The 12,348-nt window shown below is 34.7% G+C and overlaps 1 long non-coding RNA gene across 3 annotated transcripts; it reads left to right on the forward strand.

The window, feature by feature from the left end:
• Positions 1-563: 563 nt before the first annotated feature.
• On the forward strand, positions 564-9,495 carry LOC134547975 (uncharacterized). Of its 3 annotated transcripts, none has more exons than XR_010079662.1 (5): positions 564-1,506; positions 2,368-2,456; positions 3,171-5,389; positions 6,947-6,970; positions 9,227-9,495. It is a non-coding gene; the product is annotated as an uncharacterized LOC134547975 (long non-coding RNA). The 3 variants fall into 3 exon arrangements; XR_010079661.1 differs by having other exon boundaries at positions 565-1,506; positions 6,944-6,970; XR_010079660.1 differs by having other exon boundaries at positions 574-1,506; positions 3,171-9,495.
• Positions 9,496-12,348: the final 2,853 nt, after the last annotated feature.

Genomic DNA, 12,348 nt, shown 5'->3' on the forward strand with positions numbered 1-12,348 from the left:
TGGAGTTTATGCAGCATCCTATTGGGCAAGCAGCCAATAGGGAATTGCAAGAATCTAATTTTGAAATAACAAAAGCGTGAATGACCATTTCAAGGTCTGACTGTGAAAGACATTCCTGCAACACAGCAGTTCTTTAAGTAACAGGATGATAGCGTGCCCTGGAGTTTGTATGTTTTTTAAAAGATAGGAGAATGAAAGTATCTTAAAGTTTCCTGACTCCGTACTGCTGTAGTAAAAGATGTTGTTTTGTTAAAGTAAATAAGACATTAAAAATGAAGATGCCTATGCCTCATATTTCTAAATATATGTATGCCAAATATTTACTTACCAAACTGATGAAATTATAATGAAGATAAAAGCAAAATTGATTGTGTTTCCAATGTTTTATCCATATCAATGCTTATTATGGTAAGGCAGATTCCTAACTGTCAAATGTCAAAACTGTATTCATTTTAATAGTGTTCAGCTAGCCAAATAACTAGATGAAAATTACAGTCTACAATTGCATTATGAGGCATTCAATATGTAAAATTATTGTGAAAAAAATCCCAAACTGATGTACATATATTTCTGCTAATTTAGACATTTACAGACAGATATAAATGCAACTATTACTGCTCTAATAAACTTCTGTTAGACAGTACAAATAAATATTTCAAAGCTAAAAATTGCCAGTTAGGTGTTACATGTCCATTTTGCTATTCAGTTCAGAGTCATGATATTTTTTAAAAACAGATTTGAGCTATTTGTCAATTGTTTGTAAGCTTTAATGTCTTTAAAGTATCAAGTGATTGCCTCAGATATTATAGGGCCTCTCAAATAACGCGATATGTTACTTTGTAACTAATTGGATTGAAACTTTAATACATACATGTTCAGAAATGTTAGAGTGATGTGTATAAATCGTCCACCCAAGTTATTCATTTTTAAAAGGATCTCAGTAGATGGCTGAGACCAATTGCATTGTGAGGTATGAAAAAGCAAGAAATTCTCTGAACTACAATTGTGTTTCAGTGCATCCTCATTATAGTGTCCTTTGGTTGAAGATCTCAAAGTATTTCAAGGAGCACTGCTTTTTGGATATGATATAACAAGTTTTTTGCTGAATCATGAATAAGCTTCCTTTTTCAACAGAGTTTGAGCCATATTGATCTTTCCAGACCTTTTCAACCTGGCCTGTTTCATGATTCTAAGATTTTTCTCCTTTTTTTGTACTAAAAGTTTTCTGGAGATAAGGTAATTCAGCTTTTTCTATTAAGCTACTTTTGTTTCATATATTGTGCATCTAAATAAACAACAGATTTTCAGAATATTGCTTTTCTCAAGAGGATATTTAAATCTAAATTTTATGTAAACTTAAAATAGAAGTAGGTAAGAGTATTGTTTGCATATTAAATAATTTCATATAAAGTATACTGAGGTCTGTGTGTTTGTGGTTTTTTTAGGAAGGATGTGTTTGTTGTTTTTCTGGTCAAGATACTGTTTCCTAACCAGATGCTTTTTCAGGTAACATTCTACCCATTTTTTTTTAATCTGTTTCTGCACAATTCCATGCATTTTCTTGACTATGCAATAAAGTGGGTTATAACACTGGCTAATTCCTTTAGTCCATTTCTATTGGAATGGGAAAAGAATAAAGGGGATAATTTGACATTCTCTCTGAAAATGGTTTCAATGCAAGGATATATGATGCCTAACAAATGTTAATGTGAAAGACAAAGCTTTTAGAAAACTTTGAAGACCTAAAATATAAAGTTAAAGGGAAACTTGTAGGTCACATGTAATTGTAGTCCATGCAGCAAATACACTCTGTTCAGAATAAAGGCATATCTCTGCAATGGAAGAATATGCATCATTTTTTTTAGAACATCTAGGTCTGTTTGAGTCACTGCTCTGGTTGCTCAGGCAAAAGCATTTACTAATAATGTGCCCATCTCCTGCCCAACTGTTTAAACTTCTTTCTTAGATTCCTTAAAATCCATGCAATAATCATCAAAGAAACAAACACCCACAGCATTTCTTCCTAAAATGGTGTGATATCATCACCAAAGGCAGCGAGGGAGTGGCAGCTGTATGTGCTGTGCCACCTTGCTACTATGTGAGTATGCAGCAAGTGGGGTAGTTGGAGCTCTGTAAAATAAATCTTCAAAATAATTATATAAAATCACTGAGCCTATGGGAAAACTTGAAATTGCTCTAAATATTTAAGATGCTCTCCTTAGGTTGTTAAAAAATGACCTAGTAATTTCCTGTTCATGTGTATTCTCTAGGCTAAGTGGATAGGTAATTGCTTGAGTGTAGTGAGTTACAGAGATAAGTTGAATTACACTTTTTTTTTTTTTTTTTTTTTTTTTTTTTTTTTTTGAGAATCTTCTTGGCCAAGCTTGGAATTGAAAGCAACAAAAGAAAAGGAGTGGGAGAGAAATTAAATCTGTTATACCTCCCTCAAAAAAATGGTAAGAGAAGATTAAAATAGTACCTGTGATGAACAAAGCCTTCCAAATTGAACTCTCATATGGGTCACTGATACTTGAGAATAAATACAGGGAGACAGTCTTTTCCTTAAGACTGCAAAACTATCCACAGATTCAAGACTCCCAGTAAAGAAAATAATTACTATATCATAGGAAGTTGTAAACATTATGTGGGAAATATCTTCCCCCCAAAATGATATGTGTGCTTCCTTTTATCTTTTACCATGAAGTTGTGGCTTAGATTTTGTTCCTAACAAAGAGACCATCAAGGTACTTTATCTGCTATAGAAATGAAGTCTTTGGTGAGGCAGAGTGATGAACAGCTAGGTTAAGTCATAATAACTCAAAATTCCAGAGTTTAAGGATTTTTTTTTTTATTTAGACCATTCAAGTAGAATAAGATTGGACAACGAGGTAAAAGACAAAGACATCTGAGGTGGACATCGTCAATCTGTTCTAAAGTGATGGCGTAGCTAACTCAAATTTGTTCATAATGCCTATTCCATGTTCCATACATACAGTAAAAAATATATAAAACAATTTAAAATAAATAAGAAGCTTTAAAGAAGTCTATAAATCATGCTCTCTTTTCTTCTTGTACCTACTGCAATATTTTTATCACTGAAACTACAGGTCCTAACTTTACTCATAGGTAACTTTAATCAGTCTGCCAATCAAATTACTTTTTTTTTTAAGGGAAAACTTCAGCAAACAGATGGGTTTTGCAGCAAGCCTTCAAGGTCACCAAATACTGGCTGCAGTGAAATTAGAAGTAAGATCCATCATGAAGGATATCTTTTTTCAAGTGGGAAACAGCTTTCATACAAGTGATCCTGAGTGTCATGGTAACACAAGAAGAAAACTAGTTCTGAGAAAGACAACTGTTCTTGTAAAGTGGGAGTCGATTCTATAGCTGTCACTCATACCTGCACAGATTGTGCCCTGTGAACTACAGGGTTTCAGTGATCTCTGAAAGAAAGATATCAAAGAAAAACTAAATGGAAAGAAATTAAGCAAGATGTTCTTTGACTAACAAAAGCCATAGTCTTTGAGATATGGCAGCAGGTTTTTGAGTAAAATCTATCTGGAAAATCCATACAGTGACAGGGTTCATATATCCAGCTGTTTCATCTGCCAACAAGTTTGGGGCTGTTCCAGTTTGGTTTTTAGGGACAAGTCCAGAGACAAGGCAGTCTGGGATCAATTCTTTGGATGGTTGCTACTGCTAAAATAAATGTAAAATTTCTTCACTGTGGTATTTTGCATAGTTATTCAAATAGCTTTAGAAAAGTCATTTTTAAAAACTGTAACTTCTATCTCTGTGTAGATTGTATGTATTTCCTTCTTGGAGAAATGGTGGGTACTACTGTTGCAATAAACAGATATTTCAGAGATGTGGAATGAAATTTGTGTTCTGCAGCTGCAGAGCTTGGTCAAACCTGAGCAGAGACCATATCAACATACTGGTAAATTACTCAATGTAATATATACATTTATATGTTTCTTTTCAAATCACTTATTATTTTTGCCTCCTACCCATCTAGAAAAGAAATCAAATCAAATTTCAGGAGTCGCAAGCATTGAAGAAAAGAAATATACATATGGATGCATCTACATCTACAATCTTCATCTGTATCTATATTCTTCATCTGCATCTACATAAAATAATCCCAGCATCATTTCATTGTTGCAATGCTAAGAAGCATTTGGAGCACAGAGAAATTGAAAAATTTTGGTAAAAGATATCCATGAATAGTAACTGGTAAAATACATTAATCTAAGGGACTGAATGAAAAAAAGATTTTTTTAATTTTTTTTTTTTCTTTTTTCTTTTTTATTTTTTCTTTTTCTTATTCTTTTTTCTTTCCATCAGGCCTGAGAACATCTGTTGTTTTGGTAAACATTTCCTTGAATCATAATTTGAAAAATTTTCCCAAGCAAAGAAGTATGCTTTAGACAAAGAAAAGGAAGAATATCTAAAGGAGATTTACAACATTAGTCTCAGAATAATTTAAAATAAATCAACAATATTTTATAAAATTCTATACGCTAAATATATGTTTTAGACATTACAATGCTAACTAAGGAAGAAGCAAAATTGCAATTGTGGTGAATACATGTAAGGAAACTAAACAACTATGGAAACCCCATATTACTCTGAAAATGGACAGTTAATCTCTTTCTGTGTCAATTTTCTACCTGTGTGAAAAATAGACATAAAATGGACAGCAGCAGTCTATGTTATCTTAGAAAATTAAATAACTAGTCGATATTGCAGAAAGAAAAACTAAGTTGCAGACAAAATTTTAGCAAAAACTTTGGCATCATATAAGATCCATTTTAGCATAACAGGTATAAATTTCCTCCAACTTTAACCTCAGGATTATTCTATTGATTTAAATGGAATACACATGCTGCAAAATAAGCATATACCAAAAAATGCTAATGAACAAAGGATAAGCCCACCTTAAACTTTATAATTGGTTTTGGCCACCTCATAAAGAGTTGTCCAAAGTATTTCTATACATCTGCTGGAATCTATCTACTGTTCCTAGAGAAGAGAAAGAGGACTATATTTGAGTTGTCATTGTTGTTTTGCTTTGTGTGCTGGTGTTACATTCAAAAGCAGAGAAACATTCAATTAGATCTCTTCCCAGTGTGAGCTGTGCTTTCCTGTTCAAGAAGCTCCAAAATACTGGGAGAAGACCCTCAGCTGGTGAAAAAAATCATCCTCCAGTTACTTCAGCAGAGAAATGACAGTTTACACCACGTGAGGATCTGTTCTATGGCATATTTTCTTTCTGTGTTATCGTCTGTAGATTTCACATTGGCTTCAGTGCAGAGATTGCAGCTGTATTCTTCTCAACACGGCAGCATTGGCTGGGGAGGCAAACGTGCACACTGAGGCTTCTGGGGTATGTTGTTGATGTTTTCCTACAGAACAGAACAAGCCATTTTGTAGGACAGCACAAATCTACCCCATGTACATTTGCAGTAGACTTCTTAAGAACTATGTATTTATACACAAAAATAATAGGGACCTGATCTTTGTTAACTTTTTAATACACAAAATAAAGATGTAAAAATTAAGGGCAACATACATAAAAGAAGAACGTTACTTATTATGAATTAGAATTTAATAATTTGTACACTTATGGTTAAGCTCTAGAAAAAGTTCATGGCAGTATGAAGGCCAGCTCTTTCTTTTTAAAGGTTTTTCTTACTAACTACAAAAAAGTTATAACTTTCTATATTATTGTTTATAAGACTGGGTTGGAAACATTTCCTATTCTTTCAGCAGATCACATCTATAAATAAGAATGATGTTTACTTCTTAACAGACAGAAAAATAACAACAAAAATTCAAGGAAAACTCAGGTTTCCAGATTTTATGCAAGATCATCTGTTTATTGTTCATGATTCTTTAGACTCTTTAAAGGAATTTGGAATTAGACTCAGGAAATTTGTTTGTTCAAATATGTCTAAAAATTCAGCGCATAAAAGTTCGCACTTTGGGACAGATATTTGAGAATAGTTAATATTATTTGTGAAGATACAGGGACCAAACAAATGTGGTTTGGTTTATGATTTGGTTTCAGATTTATATATTTGAAAAAGAACACTGAAAAAACAGCCACTGTGGCATGTATGTTCTGGTCTGGATAATAATAACAGTCTGCAGGAAAGGATCAATTCTCCCAATATAATGAAGCTATTAAATGTTATTGAATATTTTTCTCTATAACTAATATTAAATTAACTATAAAAAAATGTAATGGAGTTCATTATCAGGGTCTAGGTTAATCCTATCCAACTTTATATGTTAAGGTACAGTATGTAAATTTAAGAGTATTTTTATGCTAGGTTTTTTTAGTAGTAAATGGAGAAAGTTTAATAATTAAGAAAGTAATTCAGGTTTTATACTGGCAAAGCATATGAAAGTTCCTGTCTCCCCACAGACTGCAAAAAACTAAAATGGATGGTGATCCTTTTCTAGGTTTAGGTTTGAATTTAGGTTTGTTTGTTTGTTATTAAATATGGGTCCTATAATTAGACACTTTAAACTTAGGAAATATAGATGTTAACAAACTAGAGGTAAGACAGGGAGAATATTGTCAGATGATCACAATTTAAGTTATTTTTTCTTTGATTGTGAAGGTTTTGTTTCATTCTTATTGGGTATTTTTAGAATAAAATATTTTCTATGGAAAGCATTTAATTATTTATCAGTGGAACAAATGTACTGGAAAACTTATAAATGTTCATCTCTCACCCCTACTTTTTTTTTTTTTTTTTTTTAAATAGATAACTCCACAGTGTTTTAGACCTTTCTTGCAGTGTTTACTTTTGTTATTCTGATTTTGTTTTTTAAAAGTACAATAATGTAAATCAGTCTTATATTGAAACTAATTTGAGGTAAATTTATGATATTAAAGACATTAATAAAGCTTTTTTCTTTTCCAAAATAGCAGTATTGAAATTCAGTCATACTGAAGGTATGTATATAAGATACCACTGTAGGTGGTATCTTATCTCTATATGTTAATTACTTTAATAAAGACTACTATAGCCTTCTTACAGTTGTACAAACTAAATACAAGTGGTATGCTATAATGTAAGTACAAGAAAAAAAATTGTCTTGAAAGCAATAAAAGCAAAGCTAAAAGTGTAGCATCAGGTGCAAAGATTTTTCTTTTTCAAATAATTTTCAAGATGTTCTATTACAACTGCTTGCTTTTGTTTATGTTTATGGTAAATTATTATCATTTGGTGTTCCTTTGTATGAAAAATAATGTTTTCAGACAAGTACTGGATATCACAAAAGCTAAATATATACTGTTCATTATTAAAAGTACAGCTTGTCAGAAAATATGGAAAATCTGTAAAGCAGAATTTTCTTCTACTTTGTGAAGGAATTCTTCTCACTGAAAGAGGACAAATAGCACTGTTCCCAAACCATATTTAAATATTTTACCTTTCTAAGTGTTGGGTACTTAAGTATGACTTCTGACTTCTCAGTACTTGCACATAAGATGGTAAAGTCTCTTCATATTCTGTAACAGCATAATACAGAACCAAAAAGTAGAGAAAACACTACAGATCTGAGGAAAAGGAATTAGAATCCCAAGTTTCCATAAACTTAGACATTTTCAAGTAGACTCTCCAAGCATTTTAAATAACTACTTAGTCAAAGCACAGTACAGAGATCACATAGGTTTATGAGCACCATTTTCTCTTTCATATAAATAACAACACTCAGCAGTCTTGTGAGTTACTTGAACTCACACAACAGTTTAGGCAGAACTAAGACCAGCCAATTTAAAAAGTCTGACTTTCAAATTGCACGCCTACATTAAATGAATGCAAATATACTTATGGAACAGCATTATCTCTGTTTTCTTTTGATATCGCTTCATTGGCTGGACTTAGTAATTGTTTGGTTATTTTCTTACAGATTTGTTCTCATGTATCTCAGTATTTTCTAGAGAGTGTGAATTTAACCATACAAACAAAACAGACACCCATTGGCAGTTATGAGCATCTCTGTTATGAGGGATAATACAAGATAAATACTGGAAAGAAAAGCGCAGCTATGGAAATGCTGTCATAATTCATAAGAAAAAAAACCCTCCAAAATGATACTACTCACAGGTGAATGAGATAATCTTTATAATGGCAGGTTGAAAGAACAGATATATGGAACTGTCAGTCAACAAACAACTACCCTCCATAAATTTTATCAGCTAAAGATTGTACCAGAATACAAGTAAATGGGAATTACATCAGCTCATTTTAACCTCTAAAATATGGATGTCTCTAGCACAGATGTCATTGAATAAAGTACCCTTTGGGCATTTCACATACAAATTCCTGTGAGATCAGGCATGATCAGTGAAATAAATGTCTGTCTTAGAAAAGAAAACCAGTGAAGTTGACTTGTAAAATTTTATAAGGTCTAGGGGCTTCTTATGAGCAACAACAATTGGAACTGGGAGAAAGAAAATCCAATAAACTGTCAACTTATGTTTGTTAATTGATGTTATCCCTAATTCCTTTTTTCTTTTGATTATCAAATATGTGTTCATTAATCAATATTAATTTTATTTTGGTCTAGATGAAAACATTTTTTCCACAGAATACATTATAATCACATTACTTAGAATCTAGTATGAATATGAAAAGGAAAAAAATACTTGTGTGAATTTATATGCTAGTATTATACACAAATAATATTTAGCAAGTTGACATAGATGAAAAATCTTTTCAGCCTATACTGGTGATGCCATTTATCTTTTAAATTTAATGTTAATTTATTCTCAATGGCTAAGGAAATAAAGGTCAAATTACATTCCCTCTCCTATAAAGTGTAACACAGATGACATGACAAGTGCATGCTTAATGCCAAGCAGCCAAGTCTTGACTCACTTGGAGCGTAGTTACAGACACAGGCATCTCTGTTGAGATTAATGGGATGGGTTATGTGCATGGTAAAGGTATCCTGATAAAGGGATTTCCAATCTCATCTACAGATTGTTCATTTCTGAAGTGAGCACCCTGCCTTCATATTTGTCTTCAGAGTATAAGGATTTTTGTATTAAAATTTGTGCATGGACACATTTGCTATGCATATGCAAATATATATGTATATGTATATGTATATATGTGTACACAGACACATACATATATACTGTTTACATAGGGATGCATTGTACTACAAATCTTATAATTAAACCAAATTTTTCATTTTACAGAGGCACATCGTTCTGCACAAACCTTTTTTCTCCATCTTGAATAAGACATCACTCAAAATGTTCATGACACTCAGCAGCTATTACCATGGGGGATAAAGAAGCTTCTTAGAAGAAAACACAGGAACTGATAAACAGACACCATTAAAAAGTTTTTTCATGCTAGTATTCAACCAAAATTAGAGTTATCTTTTGCTTTGATGTTACCATTTGTAGTATAACCCTTATTTAGTTGTTTTGATGCATGCAATAATTGATACTTCAATAATAAACTTGTTTATATTCAAAACGTCTTTAATCCTTGAATGGTTCTTTTGGTGTCTTTTTTGAGACTGAAGTGCCTTTGTGGCATATCACTACTCTGATGTCGTCTTTGCAAGTCTTTCATTGCTAATGTTTTGACATAAATAGCAGTGTTCTCACATCTGCCACCTATCCAGCATGGAGAAACAAATACAGAATTGCTGTCTTCTTCTACTCATAATCTTCAGGGCTTTAATTAAACATGTATTTTTTCATATATTATATTATTCCTTAATAAGTAGAAGGAACAATGTAAAAAAACCCAGAAGAATGGTTGTGGTGGGCTGACCCTGGCTGGATTCCAGGCACACAAGAAGCTCCTCTATCAGTCTCCTCAGCTGGACAAGGGAGAGAAATACAGCAAAAGGGTTGAGATGTCTCACCAATTACCATCACGGGCACAACAGACTCTATTTGGGGAAAATTTATTTAATTTATTACCATTAAAATCAGAGTAGGATAGTAAGAGAAGGAAAAAAATCTTAAATACATCTTCTCCCCATCCTGCTATTCCCATGCTTAACTTTACTCCCTGTTTTCTCCACCTCTTTGTCCCCAAGGCAGGAGAACAGGCAAGGGGGCTGCAGTCAGTTCATCACATGTGGTCTGTGCCAATCCTCCTTACCCTAGGGTTGGACTCCTCTCTCTTCCTCTGCTCCAGTGTGGATCCTCTGCAGGATCACATGTACTTCCAGTGGCATAGACTCCTCTCCAAAAGTCCACTGCTCCAGCCAGATATCTGCTCCAGCACAGGCTTCCCACAGTGTCACAGCCTCCCTCAGGCATCCAGCTGCTCTGGCCTGAGGTCCTCCACAGGCTGCAGGGGATCTCTGCTGTATCATGGACCTCCATGGGCTGCAGGGGCACAGCTGCCTCACCATGGGCTGCAGGGGAACTCAGCTCCAGTGCCTGGAGAACCTCCTCCCCTGTCTTCCTGCCTGACCTGGGTGTCTGCAAGGCAGCTTTCTACATCCTAACTCCACCCTCTGGCTACAATTGCAGGGTTTAGTTTCTTTCTTAAATCTGTTTTCCCAAAGGTACTGCCACTGTTAACAGGCTTGGCCTTGACCAGCAGCAGGTCCATCTTGGAGCTGGCTGGCACTGACTTTACTGCACACGGGAGAAGTCTCTGGCAGCTCCTCAAGACGACACCCCTCCAGTGTCTCCACTGCCACGACCTGTCCACACAAAATAAATATGGTAATATTGCAGTGGGAAAAACCAAAGGGAACAGAAATGACTGTTGCAGTATCTTAAAAATGGCAAGGGAAGAAAACACTTATAAACAAGCAAAATTATTAGAATCTGTGTTAGACCATTAATTCGCAGAGAAAATAGTACCTTATTTTCCAGTTTACTCTTTTTAAAAATGTGTAAATGAAGAACAATGACAGCTTTTTGTTCCTGCATTTGTTATACTTGTTACATTTCATATGTCAATAAACTTTCTTAAAACAATGAACATGTTTTTTCATTTTTTCTTCCTCTTAGTAGAATGTGTTGTGGGTCGACCTTGTCTGGCTGCGAGATGTCCACCCAGCCACTGTCTCACTCTCCTTCCTCAACTGGATACAGAAGGGGAGAAAATAAGATGAAAAAGTTCATGGGTTGAGATAAGGGCAGGGAGATCACCTACAACCATCACTGTCATGGGCAAAACTGACTTAACTTGGGAAAGATGAACTTAATTTGTTGACAATTAATAAGAGATGAAAAACAGTGGAAAAAAAATTACAGAATTAATACCACCTTCCCCCTCAATACTTTCTAGGCTCAGCTTCATCCCTGCCTATTCTGCCTCCTCTTTCTCAGAGAGTTTTCTGCCCTTTCTTAAACATGTTTCCCCAAGGAGCCAGTGCCTTGGCCGCAGGGCTCACCCATGCCCTCCGGTGGGTCCCCTGGAGCTGCAGGAGCCATCTGTGTGTGGCACAGGGCAGCCCTGGCAGCCCCTCACAGAGACCGCCCTGCAGCCCCTGCTGCCAACACCCAGGACAGGAGGGGCTTGCCCAGCTTGGCACGTATCCGTAAATATGGAATATTCTAACTGGACTACAAACATTGCCAACTTATTTGGAAACATACTAAGCTGTGTTCACTGCAATGTTAATGAAGGAATCATGCAATCTTTTTGGTTCATCAGTCACATAACACTGGGAATACTCACCTATGGTTAGAAGGAGTTGTGCAAGCTCTTCATGATGTTTTATTTCCTAAATGAAAATGTTTAGCAGTCACCCACTGGTGGATATACCTTTAAAAAAATATCCCACCCTTGTTCAATTAATTTACCTACTGAAAGAATCTGAAAGAACTTTGACACAATAGCTCTTATCTTTTTGCGTAGATAGAATTTCTTATTGCTTGCTTTTCAGTCAAGGGTGGAATTGGCTTTTACAAAAGATTTGTGATTTGTGTTTTCTCCATGTCATAAAACCACTGTGAAGATAAGAAGTGCAAGGGATGCACACTCTGTTACATGGTCAGTGTACCAGAGGCACTTTTCTTGCAATTCTGTTTAATAACATTTGTTCAGAGTAGAGAGGAGAATGTTTTGTGGGTTAATGGAGTACACAACTCTTAACAGGAATTCAAGGTGGCTAATGGATGTGCATTCAGATGCTGAAGTGCTGTTGAAGAAGGAAATCTGAACTGGTAACAAGAAAACTCCATTAGTGACATATTGGTATTTTTCTGAGGCTTCAGTGGGATCAAGAAGAAAGACTTTTTTCTTATTCATGGACAAGTGAGTCTGAATGACATTTTGCTAAACATGAGAGACATAGGAAAGAGAACGGGGGCTTCTAGAAGTAGTAGGAGACATG

Source organism: Prinia subflava, chromosome 3 (genome assembly GCF_021018805.1).
Source record: "Prinia subflava isolate CZ2003 ecotype Zambia chromosome 3, Cam_Psub_1.2, whole genome shotgun sequence".
NCBI classification, from domain to species: domain Eukaryota; kingdom Metazoa; phylum Chordata; class Aves; order Passeriformes; family Cisticolidae; genus Prinia; species Prinia subflava.